We start from the raw sequence: 13,824 nt of genomic DNA, 5'->3' as shown, positions 1-13,824 counted from the left end.
TATGTAAAGGCCCTTATAGGGGTCTTAAAAGATATTTGGTAGGCCCATAATGTGTCATCCAACTTCCTTGACCAGTTAGTCCTATTTGCATTCACAGTCTTCGCCAATATAGACTTGATCTTTCTATTTGAGATCTTAACCTGCCCAATCGTCTGAGGATGGTAAGGTTTTTCCACCTTATGCTTCACACCATATTTTTTATCAGGGTCATGAAAAGCCAATTGTAGAAGTGAGACCCACCATCATTGATAATAGTTTATAGAGTTCCAAATTAATAAATATGTTGTTCTTCAAGAACGTAGTGACGCTTCCCCCTTTATTGTTAGTAAGCATAACTGCTTCCACCTACTTTGAAACATAGTCAATTGCCACTAAAATGTACTTCATTCCATAGGAGATCACAAATGGATCCATGAAGTCAGTTCGTCATACATTAAACAATTCCAACTCTAGCATGGGTGTCATTAGGAGTTCATGTCTTTGTAAAATATTGCCTTGACATTGACATTGATCACAAGTTTGAGCATACTCATGAGAAACCTTGAAAATAGTTGGCCAATAATACCGAAATTGCAGAATCTTATGGGTTGTGTGGGTTCCATCATGATGATCCCCCACTAGTGATGAATGACAAGGCTCCAGGATGCCCATCATCTCCACCTGAGGAATACAGCTATGAATACCATCATCCATACAAATACAAAAGAGATAAGGCTTGTCGAATAAAAATTTTCTCACTTCATGCATGACCCGACTACTCTTTTGGAATGACAAATCTCCCAGAATAAGATCACTTGGCAAAAGTTCGACCAACTCAGCAAACCTGGGGATTAAATTTTGAGATGTTACAAAGACCCGCTTATCTGGAAATGTATTATCTATATTAAGCTCATCCCTTAACTTCTACATTGCCTCATCTTCTAGCTGAGACAAGTCATTAGCAACCTGGTTCTTAGTTCCCTTTATATCTTTTACCTCAAAGTGAAATTTTTGCAGCAAGAGGACATAACATATTAACCTCACTTTAGCGTCCTTCTTCAATATTATATACCTCAACGTTGTATGATCTGTGTGAACTATGAATTTAGTCCCAATCTAATAAGACAAAATATTCTCAAAGGCAAAAACTACCACAAGCAACTCCTGCTCAGAGACGGTATAGTTCTTTTGTGTGCGGTTTAATGACTTTCTACAATAATAGATCGGGTGAAGGATTTTTTGCATTTTTGGTCTAGGACATAACCCAATGTCTCTCAGATAGCATCACATATAACCTTAAATAGTAAAAACCAATTAGGGGATACAATAATAGGAGCCCGGATCAACCTCTCCTTAAGGTACTTGAAGGACTCGAGACATGAATCATCAAATATATTTTTTACCTCCTTTTCTAAAAGCTTGCATCGATGATTAGAAATTTTAGAGAAGTCCTTATGAACCTCATATAAAATGAAGTATGACCAAAAAAATTTAGATACCTTTAACTAAGACTTGTGGAGATAATTTTTCGATTACCTCAATCTTCACTCTATCCACCTCAATACCCCATTTTGAGATTTTGTGACCTTGGAAAAAACCCCTCTTCACTATAAAATGGTAGTTTTCCTAATTGAGCACCAGATTTGCATTCTTGACATCTTTGGAGTGCATTGGCTAAATGGTTCAAACAATCATCAAATGAATCCCCAACTTTTGAAAAGTCATCCATGAGTACCTCTATAGTGTCTTCCACCATATTAGAATACATGCAAATCATACATCTCTAAAAGGTTGAGGGAGCATTGCATATTCTAAACGACATTCTCCTGAATAAAAAAGTTTCATAAGGCAAAGTGAATGTTATATTTTCCTAGTACTTGAGAGAAATAGAAATCTTATTGTATCCTGAGTACCCATTAAGAAAACTGTACCAACCTTGATTGCTAGTTTGTCAAGTATATGATCCATGAATGGCATAGGGAAATGTTCCTTTTGAGTCTAAGTATTCATCTTCCTGTAATCCATTCATTCTCTATATCCAATAACCAGTCTTATGGGAACCAATTCATTCTTCTCATTAGGGACCACAATGATCCCACTTTTCTTTGGTATGTATTAAACTCGACTATCCCACTTAGTGTCTGTAATAGGGTAAATTGCTCCAGCATCTAACAATTTGATAATTTCTATCTTCACCACCTCCTGTATAGGTGTATTTAGCCTAGATGGTACTCGGTGTTGGGTATATACTCTGGTTCAAGCTGTATTTTATAAGTGCAAATATCGGGTGAAATCCCCATAATGTCTGCAATAGTCCATCCTATGGCCCTCTTTAACCTCTACAACACTGATAATAATACTTTAACCTGTGACTCTAATAAATCAGCCGTAACTATCCATCAAGGTGTTATTGGCCCTCACCATTGATAGCACAAGTGCTATGGGAGGGCCTTCAATGCCAATATTAGTGACCTCTTAATAAATGGTTGAGCTGGAGGAGTGGTTTAATTCTCCATATCAAGATCAAGCTTCTTTGGAGCATAGTTATAATAACCTCTACCATAGAGCACGTTCACCATCTCGTTTTACTCATCGATTACATTGCTATCAAAGTTCATGATCACCATTGCTAATGCCTTAAATCCAGGTCACTCTTTAATAGGCACAGTCACTTTACTATCATCAATAGTATCGATCATGGACGCCACTCTCATATCATTCCGTTGTTGCCTTGGTTGACAAACATTAAAATTGACTTTCTTATTATTGAGTCTAAACTTTATCTGCCCATCTCAATGTCAACCAGGGCCCTTCCCATAACTAGGAAAGGCCTTCCAAAGATAATAGGGACTCAAAGTACCCCTCACAGTCAAGGGTTAGGAAATTGTTGGAAAGATGAAGCTTTTCACCCTTACCAAGACATCACACAAAATACCAACTAGTTTCTTCACAGTTTGGTCTGCTATCAATAACCTCATAAGTGTAGGTTTGGGTGCCCCTAACCTCAACTGCTTGTATACTACCAAAGACATTACATTAATACTAGCTTCTAAATCATATAAAGCTTGAGAGAAGTTATAGTACCAAATGGTACATGGTTTAGTAAATACTTCAGGGCCCTTCTTCTTCTCAACCAATGATCAAGAAGCGATGACACTACAATGATGAACATTATCAGCTCTCTTAAAACTTACCTTCTACCTTTTAGTAACTGAATTATCCATGAACTTAGTATATCTAGGCATCTGCTCTAATGCTTCTTAAGAGGAATATTAATAGACATTTATTTCAACATCAATAAGAACTAATATTTCCCTCCCTCTTATTTCTTCCTTATTCTTTAGATAAAAGGAGTGGGAGGTTGTGGAACACTCTTTAACATAGGTTTAACTACCTTCTACTTTTCTTTATCTTTCATACCACTTTTATGAACACCTATCAATTTCTATATCTCAACATCAAGTCTCTTATAGACATCAACAGTATCATTCCTTGACTCATCAACCGCATGCATAGGGTATCAATAGTTGCCTTACCACTTTGAGTGGTGTTGATAAGGCAGTGATTGTTGTTCTTTGGATTCTGTACTGTATTACTTGGAAAGGTGACCGACTGGCGCTGATTGAAGGTTGCTGACATTTGGCCAAATTGATGCTCCAACTACTTGATTACAGTAGCATGTGATTCCACATTCTGGGTCAAACCTGAGATGTCTGCCTTAATCTCTTTAAGGAAATTTTCTTGACTTTTCTGATCCTTTACCAGCTTTGACAATATAGCCTCCATCCTTGATTCACTATCATGACTGCTTAGTGAAATATTTCTACCACCCTTTTCCTTGTAATCATCCTTACATCTCTAGTCACTGTCTCTCTCTACTCCAATCTCTGTATCTATCTCCATCATATTTCCAACTGTGGTTACCTTGCCTAGAGTTTTGATTGTCTTGAGAAAATGATTAGCACTTGGCACAGAAACCCGCCAACTCTCTATCTAGATATTTTGACTCTTCACCCACATTAGAATTATATGATCTAGAGCCCTTACCTTAAGTATCCTCTGCATTCACCTTCTTAGATTACATCATTGCAAACTGCTTTGTTAGTAACCTAATCTCCTTCCTTAACTAATCAAACTCTTACACCGCTAGGTTATCAATAACTCTATTCTCACTGAAAGCCCTAAAAGATAAGTGACAACGCCTCTCTTTGCCTCTCGAGTGTGCCACCTTTTCTTGGTAAGAGAGATTTGATTTAATATCTATGATGCTACCTCCCAACATAGGTTCATAAATGCTCTACCAGTAGTAGTGTCCACTATAGATTTCAAATTGGTGTTAAGGGTTTGATCAATTTTTTCAAGAAAGTTACTTCCCATAATTCTATGATTGGGCACCATTATTAACTTCTTTTTAAACAAAAACTATGCCTCATACATTGATATTGAATATAGCTGCCTAAAATTATATACCTTGTCCTTCAACTATAGCATTCTTTATAGAGAGAAGAAACGGTCCTAAAACTACCTCTGCAACTCATTTCAAGTAGCAATGAACCCTTGAGGAAGTTCCCCTAACCAGAATGTTGCTTCACCGATTAGAGAGAAAGGGAAAAACCTTAGTCTTAGTGCTTCTTGATCTACCTCAAGTATAGTATATGAAGTGAAAATTCCAATAAAATTAATAATATGCATGTTTGTGTCCTCAACCCACAATCCTGCAAACACACATTTTAGATTCAACAACTGGATCATATCACTAGAAATGTCAAACTTTACACCCGGTGGCAATGCAGAAAAATTGATAGCTCCTATTTCGATAGACTTAACATTTCCCAAGTCCTCCACTAGACATCATATGGTGGTAAGTACTGATAGGTTAGGAGTATATAAACTTTATCTCTTCTACCTCTATCTCAATTTTTATCGAATTTAGCGCGATGATCTACTCTTTGTCGCTGCCTCACAAGCTCTACCTTTTGAGCTATATGATGGGAATCTACATCCCTCCCTGCATTAGCAGCATTTTCTTCTACTAATAATTAATTAGTGGTTTAATCAATTATCTATGGAATAGTACTAGGAGGAGAAAGAGGCAAGCTATTTGGATTATCCCAAAGCCTCTCTAGATGAGCTTTACATTCTTGTTTCATCATCTTATGATTTAGTTATAGAATTCTTTCTAGCTCAGGATCAAGTGGGACTAAGATATTTCCTTGACTACTAGTGCTAGGCATACACGGGTGTAGACCCCAAGAAGAACAGAAAAATAAAACCTATATACCTCAACAACTTTGATCAATAACTTTACAATCGTATTCCCCGACAACAACATTAAAATTTGATATCTCCAATACTATACCCTCTAAGATAATATACTACGGTTGTTGTCAAATTGTAGTAACCCAGCTATGTTGGGTCTATCCCATAGGGAATAGATCGAATTCATCTCTCAAACTTGGTGAAGTAGTTGGAAGTGTAGGAAAGTTAATGAGGGGTTTGCAGTAATTAGTAAAAGTAACAAGATTTGAATGCTTTTGATTGTAAGCAATCTAAAATGAATACCAGGAATGTGTTCCCCTTGGTTACCAAACTTAGTAGGTTTCTTGTGTTTAATCTAAATATATCACTGCCGCACATAAAAAATCTGACAAGCTAGGTTTAACCAATCATCTGGTGAATGTGTTGGCAAATCTCACCCTTTATCTTGTGAGTCTCAGGGTGTCTCTTTAATAACCCTTGTCTTTGATCCCATTTTATTTATTACCTTGCGGGTATTAAGTTATTACACAAGAGTTTATAAGCTTGAATCGCTGTTGTAATCTTTTTTCCCAATCTCAATATCTCTTGTGAAGGTCATCTTGCATACAAGTGTGTTCTTAGAGTTGTCCAACACTAAGAAATTGATTAAATTGAATAAGATAACAATACAAGGGTAAATAATGATCTAGCAGAACCTTATATTTCCTTTACTTTGTTAGTCTTTCAGGGTTCCCACAACCCTAGCTAAGGGAATTAGCCACTCATAGTTGTGAAACAAACCATGGAATTCAATAAAAAATAAATATTATTAATCTTGCTATAATTGATGACTCGTTGTTAATTTTATTACCTCTATTCTTCAATCAAAGATAATGACCCATAATCAGAACCTATGAGTCATTGGCTGCAAATCATTTTCACTATAGTGGATCTTTAGCTTTCAGTAATTTCTCTCTATTCTTAGAACAACTCTTTACGATGAATCTTTGCCAGGCATAACCACTCATAGGCTTCTTCCATTTCCACTAGGGCTTCAACTTGCTTGTCTTCAAGACTTTTTCTTATTTTCTTTAAATGACTCATACCATGAATTGTTCTCACTCCTAACGAGTCATGGTACGACCGTTCTTAAATCCTAGGAATAACAACCTTTCTTTATCACCACGACTTGGAATACGAGTAGTATTGTGAGAGAACGACTCATAGCTAAGTCAGTAACTTTGATTTTTCCATGCTGTTTCATCTAATTCTATTCTACACCACTTCAAACCTAATTAGCCTACAATACACATATAACACACATCATATCTAATAAAATTGCTAAGTATTTACATAATTTGATAGTTTTAAGAATCAAAAGTGTTATGAAATCATGGCACGTCACTTCTGATATGGCAGGATATCATACTAAAAGTGCGATCTGAGTATTGAGCATCAAAACCTATATTATAAATAATATATCACAAAAGAAAGTATGTGATCAGTACTTTGAGTGTATTAAGTATTTGAGATAGAAAATAACTGATATATGCTGAACATGATGCATGTAATATAGTAAACTGATGAAAGACCAAGAAATTAACATGTACTGCATGATCAACTAAATAACTGAATACAAGGTCATACAAGTCTCTAAATCTGAATGGTGGGTTGTGGACTGTGGGAGCTACAAATGATGGACATACCCTAATATAAGTTAATAGATGTCCAACCTATAACTTAATCTAGAAAGTTCTCAATACCTTACCAAGTGTACAAACACTGTTTGATATGGATCCACTAAACTAATGTTCAAAAGGACTAAGGTGTTAAGCCTCGTCTGACGGGTGACCCTTTAGAACCTATAGTGGTGTTGTAGTTTTGGGACTTGGGGAATTCTATTAAAGGTCTTATCCTCACTAGCAGGTGAGGATTCATCCCTATATCCGCTTAGTACTAAGTAATGCTACTAATTAAATCACACTAATAACTAAAATGCTTAGTGATAATAATAATATTTCGCAATTGAAAATAAATGCATTATCTGAAAGCATGTAGAAACATGTATGCTAGAGGATTTAACACTTATAAGTATATGCATGAAATCCTAGGTCATTGGGTGTTCATAATGCACCATTATTGAAAAATACAACTATTATGCCAATTTCATAAATGTAGTGAATTTAAGGAATTTAATAACTCAAGTCCAATAATTATTGATTTCACAATATAATTAGAGTATTATGATTTGAACATTCAATGGTACTAAAATTCATGTTAAAGCATGGGTCTATAACTCACGAGATCAAGGAACTAGAGTATCAAGGAATTCACAATATTCATGACCCTAAGCTCCGAGAAAGGAATTAAACTAAGGAATTGGATGAACTTTGAGATTCAATGGGTGAAAATATACCGACCAATGAAATCCCACATACCTGGAGATAAGAACTGTAAAGAATTCTTTAAAATAAGAAGCCCGAAAAAAAGGAACCCTAGCTCTATCTTGGGAAAGAAGTTGCCTCTTTTATTTGTGTTGAAACTAAGTGTTGAGACTTAGGGCAATATTAACCTTAATAATTAGCCCTAAAATAACCTAGAAGACTTAGTTTTGATGTCAAAATAGTGGGAAAATACTGATGTGCCCCTTTTATATTTGTAACTAAAAGCTACTGAAAGAGACGTACATAACCTTACCACGATCGTAGGACCAACCTATGATTTTGGTGGCATTCATGATTGATAGATAATTGTGATATCTCTGAACATGATCATATGAGCCTTGGTACAATCGTGGGACCTACCTATATCGTACCTTAGTTTATAAGTTGAAGGTTCCTACTGGGTAAAGTTTTGGAGTCAAGATCGTAGCTAAGATCATAATTTCTAACCATGGTTGTGATTTCTTCTGGTGGTGGGAAGGAAAATCTGTCAACATTCAGATTCTTGGGGTTTTCTTATTATAAAAGACCATTTTATGGTCATACAATGTAACCACGGTCGTGGTTTGGCTCGTGACATCTCAGGACTGGACAGTGCTTCACTAGAATGACCATACCTTTTAACTCGGATATCAGCTTATGGCAAAATAAGATTCATTGGAAAGATAATTAAAATATCTAACATTTGGTTGATCTTGAGCTCAAAAATACGTTAAGATCTCAAAGTTATGATCATTTGCAGTTGAACATATCAAGATATTTCTCACTGAATCAATTGGTGAGAAAAGGTTTGATTTGGCCGAGTTAGGAGTTACTTATGGCCTTAATACACATCTAAATAACATCCCATACTATCAAAATATGATGTTTAAAAATACATGTACTCGAAGCATGGTTCTAATCTTATCTTGAATTTTTAGGGTGTTACATGGGATTCTTAGGTTCTAACCATTATAAATTTGTATTTATGTGGGTTTTATGTTTTCTTTTCATTTTTAAAATTTATTTATGATAATAGGACTTACATGATTTTATTACATTCTTACATGATACACCCTTTCTCCCTTCTTTAGTATTTGTTTTCTTAAATGATTAATTGACTCAATATTTAGCATTATTTATTTAATTTATTAGTCATTTGTTCATTTTTTTTTGAATATTTGACATATTTTTCATTTATTTTATTTTTCTTCATGATGTGTATTATAATGTGGGTTGCTTTTCTTATCTATTTATATTTAGTTTATTTACTTATTTTATTATATTGTTGCTTTTCATAAATTATGTATTTATTATCACTTTATTTACATGCTATGTGTTTATTGCTTTATTTTAATTTCCATTTTGCTTTTACCTTCTTCCACTTGGAACCTCTTTTCTTTTCATTTAAGAACGATTGCGTAGTTGCACAAATGTTCATTGTCAAAAAAACCCTGTTGGAAATGTCTCATAGATCGGTTGATGAATGGTTCATCGACAGTCATGTGCTTTCCCATTCTCTAGCTGCCCACTTGAGGGAACCGTGTTATGAAACTATTCTTGTTCTTTTGATTGTGGATGCATGTTTTATTACTAAGGAATATGCATCTCATTTAACCTAGAATCTCTTGACACCCTTAATGCATCGAATGTTAATTAGTGAAATCTTTTCCAAAGTCTAGACGAGTTCACGATCATAAAAGGACACACAATCTTATTTGCTATTTATTAAATTTCTATGTATATGTTAATATCTTACCCAACTTGTTATTTTTATTCCTATCTTCACTATTTCTTTCTCTTAGAGTTCCTCACTTTTAGAGTTCTTGACTCTTGAAATTTTTATCATGTTAGGGCCCAACAATACACTCTTAGGACCTATTCAAATCTTTCCTTCAATTTATCCTCTTGACTCAACTTTGTCTTCTAAAATATATATTAGCATACTAATCATATCTTTGTCTGACTCTTTCTTTGATAAGAGGTTCTCGACCTATTAATAATATTTTGGGTAACTTATAATTTTAGGATATCCTTATCTCAATGCGTTCATCATTTGCATACAATTGTCCCTACCATTACCCTTGATCATTAATGTTATTATATTTGTTGAACTCTAGTTTCATAACCTCTAACTCATTATTTTCAAATAAGTAGAATATTTATTCTAGATTTTTTGAGCATACCTTTCTACTAATCATGAGTCTATTTTTATCTAAGGTTGACTAAAGTTGAACACAAAGAATGGTCAGTCAAGGAATGTTTATCAATATTGTAAATAGTTAATTTAATCACAAGGGTTTGCTACTACGCCAAGACAAGGTTACTACCATTAAGTCAAGTATCATGAATTTTGAAAGAAGATAGAAGGAATCAGAGGAATAATGACTAATTTTTTAGGTTCATCTGATATACCACAAGGTTTTCTAGAGTCATCATTCGTAAAGGAATTTATTGCTCCTATCAATACTATAGAGTCTCCTATGTTGGCTACATCATCTCTACCTGATTCTAATGCACAAACATCTTAGAGTCTCTATTAAATTATACCACAAAAAATATTCAATGGGTTATAGAGATATCATGGAAAAGGAAACAGAAGGAAAGGTTTCTCATCATGAGTTGGGCCATCTCAATAGCTAAGATTGATAAGTTATCCAAATCAAGGAATAAAAATAAGAATAGAGTTGGAGACTTGAAATTTTTGCTATACGATGTATTTGGAAATCCCTATTCCCATTTAAATGCCTACCTCAATGAGATAGTAATTATTAGACAAAGTGATAGTCTTACGATCAAGATTTTTGTGAGGTCACTTATAGATCTAGCATTATATGGTATGCAGAGAAGGATACATACAAGTGGGTCTCTTGGGATAATTTGACAAGTGAATTCATTAGGCTGTTCGATAATAGGCTAAAGATAAAGTTCATATTAGAAAATCTAAGATATAACAAGATTGGTTTGGTTCGGCCACAATTCATGGATAAGGGAAAAAGAGTTATCAATGAAGAATTAAAGCCTAAAATGAGCAAACCCAAGCTACTCTCTTATATGAATGCCCACCAATTACTTTTAAAATATTTAGGTCACATGGTATTCTGCAGTCAAATTGTTAGTTCTTATTCCTCTTCAAGTCCCTTGTTTGATCCCAAAAACATTGTGTCTTCCATTCTAGAAAGTCTGTTCACGACACAAGTGAATGATACCGGTTGAGGAGATAACTATAAAATTTGATAAGCAATGGGATGATAGTAAAGAAAAATTATCCTTAATTGATATGGTATCCATCTCGAAAAATCATTCCAACACCAAATTATGCCCAAGACTATATCCTCAATTCCCCAAAAAAGCCTCACCTCAAACTATTTGGTACCCACCCCACCTATTAATCCAACATCAAAATACATTCTAGTGTCTTATAAAAATCTACCAATAAATTAATGATCCAATCAATTCGCTAGACCTCGAGCTGTGTTTTAAAAAAATCTACCAAGACAGTACACTCGTTATGTTTAGGCCATAGCCCAAATTTATGAGAGATTAAAGCTTACTTGCTATATCACTCCAATTCATGCAATTATAGTGGATAACTATGCAAGTTTTCTCGATCACTCCAAAAAGGTGCTTATAGTTCAGGGATAAAAGGGTACACACTGCAAAAAGGTTCTTATTATTCAGGGATGAAAGGGCACACTTATGAAGAATGTCAAACTTTAAAGGACAGAATTCTAATGATGCTTAATATTAAGGTAATAAAATTGACAGAGATAAATCTCAATGTTGATTAATTTTTTAAGCATGACCTGCACCTATTCAACATTAAAGAAGAGGATATCATTTTCATATATTGCTCTAAGTTTTGAAGCTCTTGAATTACTTTAAGATTTAGACATACTTGGAATAATGTAGAGTTATTTTTATGCTTTCCTTTTATATAATTTGAACTATGTTTGACCTGATTCCTCTATAAGAAGGATACATAGGCACTCATTTAATGAGTCTGGTCTTATCATAATAATTTTTTTTTCCATCATATTTTACATCTTCAGAACTCTTTATGGAATTTTATGGATTTACAATACGATCAAATGCTTGATGTTTAAGGGTTGACTTTATTTATTCCCATATCTCCTATAATTTTTTCCGCTACTGCAATTCTAAGTTTGTTATCTTAGTATTCATTGAGTATCACACCAATTGTTTGAAATTATAAGTCTCATAGCCATTATACTTCATGCGTTAGAAACTTAGATCATTCATTAAGTTCTAGTCTTCATTTATTTATTCGACCTATTTTCCTCGTTGCAAGTATCTCTTATTTTTCTATTATTATTATTATTATTATTATTATTATTATTATTATATTTTAAATGTATTTATGTTGTATGATTTGTATTATATCTATTTATTTTGCTTAAAGGCTGCCTAATAATTTGAACATGGAATAGACAATAAGTCTACAATTTGGCAAACATGCCCATCCATCCCGATTCTCTTTCTAACATAGATTTTGCTTCTTCATCAATGAAAAATACCTTCTTGACTATATCACCTTATTTTTCTCTTTAACCGATATCTTTAAAATATGCCAATCTTGGTACTTTGTAAAACATGGTAAAATAAGATAAGAAATTACCTACACGACAATAAAAGCTTTATGACTTAGAAAAGAGGTTGGATGAGAGTCTACGTTCTAAAGACATTCATGAATTAAGGTATGAGAAACTTTAATAACCTAATTTTGGTGAATTTTGTGAATTATTTATTTATATATGGTTTGACTATTTTACCCCTCTCTATGGTTGCTTTATGGTATTTCTGGGGTGTGGGGTGATTGGCATGATTCCTAATGCATTTCAACGTAATTTGTGCGAGTTGTGGGTTTTGGTGGTTAAAAGGCATTATAATTGACTTAGGTCAACATTTATAATTATATGCATCGAATGGCAAAACTGACTATTCTAGCAGTTCCAGAAAATTTATTTTGGATTGGTAACATAGTTAGTGTGATTTTATGGCTTTGGTATTTCAATTTGATCCTCAGTTTAGCAAAATATGAAATTATGTCTCAGGGGTCAATTTTGTGAAAATAATTTTTTTTTCAAAAATCTTTTTCGATATTGAGTCTGAAGCATCAAAGTCAAAGGGGTAGCATAGTTCATTTGAATTCCTGGGATTTTGAATGAATCCAAAGGAGTCTGTAGCGACTTGGAAGTCTCCAGCTGATGAACCACTCAGATGTTGCATCTGCTTAAGTGACACTAGGGTTGTTCAAGCAACCTGGCTTAACCAGCCATGTGTCGCTTAAGTGAGACCAGCTCACTTAAATGACATTAGGTCCGCTTAAGAGACATATACAGATGGGGTGGGTGTTGTGATATCGACCCTAGACCGCTTAAGAGATGGCCGCTTAAGTGGCCTAGCGTCTACTTATGTGACACCTAGTAATGTATATACCTTATCTCAGTTTTCCATTTTTTTTTACACTTGGAGCTTCGGGTTTTAGAGTTTCTGGGAGATGTCTTCAATTTTCAATATTGGGTAGTCTCCAAAGCCCTATTTTAATAATTTTTCTTTGATTCTTATCATTTGAAGCTTGATAAAACTCAATTTCAAAAGTAGAATTTAGGAATTTTGGCTTAGAAGGCCTAAATTAGTATTTCTTCAATTTAAACACCAATTTCAACCTGTTTTCACTTGGGTTTTCATCTATTGGTTTCTTTAATAATGGGAAATATATTTTTTACCATTCCTTTTCAACAATCCATTTTGGGGGTCCATTTTTACCCCAACTAAAAAAATGGACAATATAGGTATCTAGATTTTTTCTGACATGTAGATTCTATATTTTTATGTTTTTGTTGATTTTTAGGCCATTTGTAAGACGAAGGCTTATTAAATGGAGCTTTTTGGATCGATATTTGTAACACCTTAACTTTTGACCCTTAGAAATTTCTTGAGTTTGAGCTTACTGATCATCATGCGAGTTATGCTTACTTGTCTTATAATGAGAGTATAATTTAGGGGTCTTGGTCATATGTTACTCAGTGTGGTTTTGGTTATTTTATTTCCAAGGTACGAATGGATATCATAAAGGTCGTATGTTGATGGTATTAGCTAGTTGAGCCACTCGTATATTGCTCAGTATGTCAAGCCCTCGGTAGGTTTCCTAGGGTACGATTCT

Source organism: Capsicum annuum, chromosome 12 (genome assembly GCF_002878395.1).
Source record: "Capsicum annuum cultivar UCD-10X-F1 chromosome 12, UCD10Xv1.1, whole genome shotgun sequence".
NCBI classification, from domain to species: domain Eukaryota; kingdom Viridiplantae; phylum Streptophyta; class Magnoliopsida; order Solanales; family Solanaceae; genus Capsicum; species Capsicum annuum.
The sequence above is the reverse complement of the archived record's forward strand: the minus strand, read 5'-3'. Positions refer to the sequence as shown.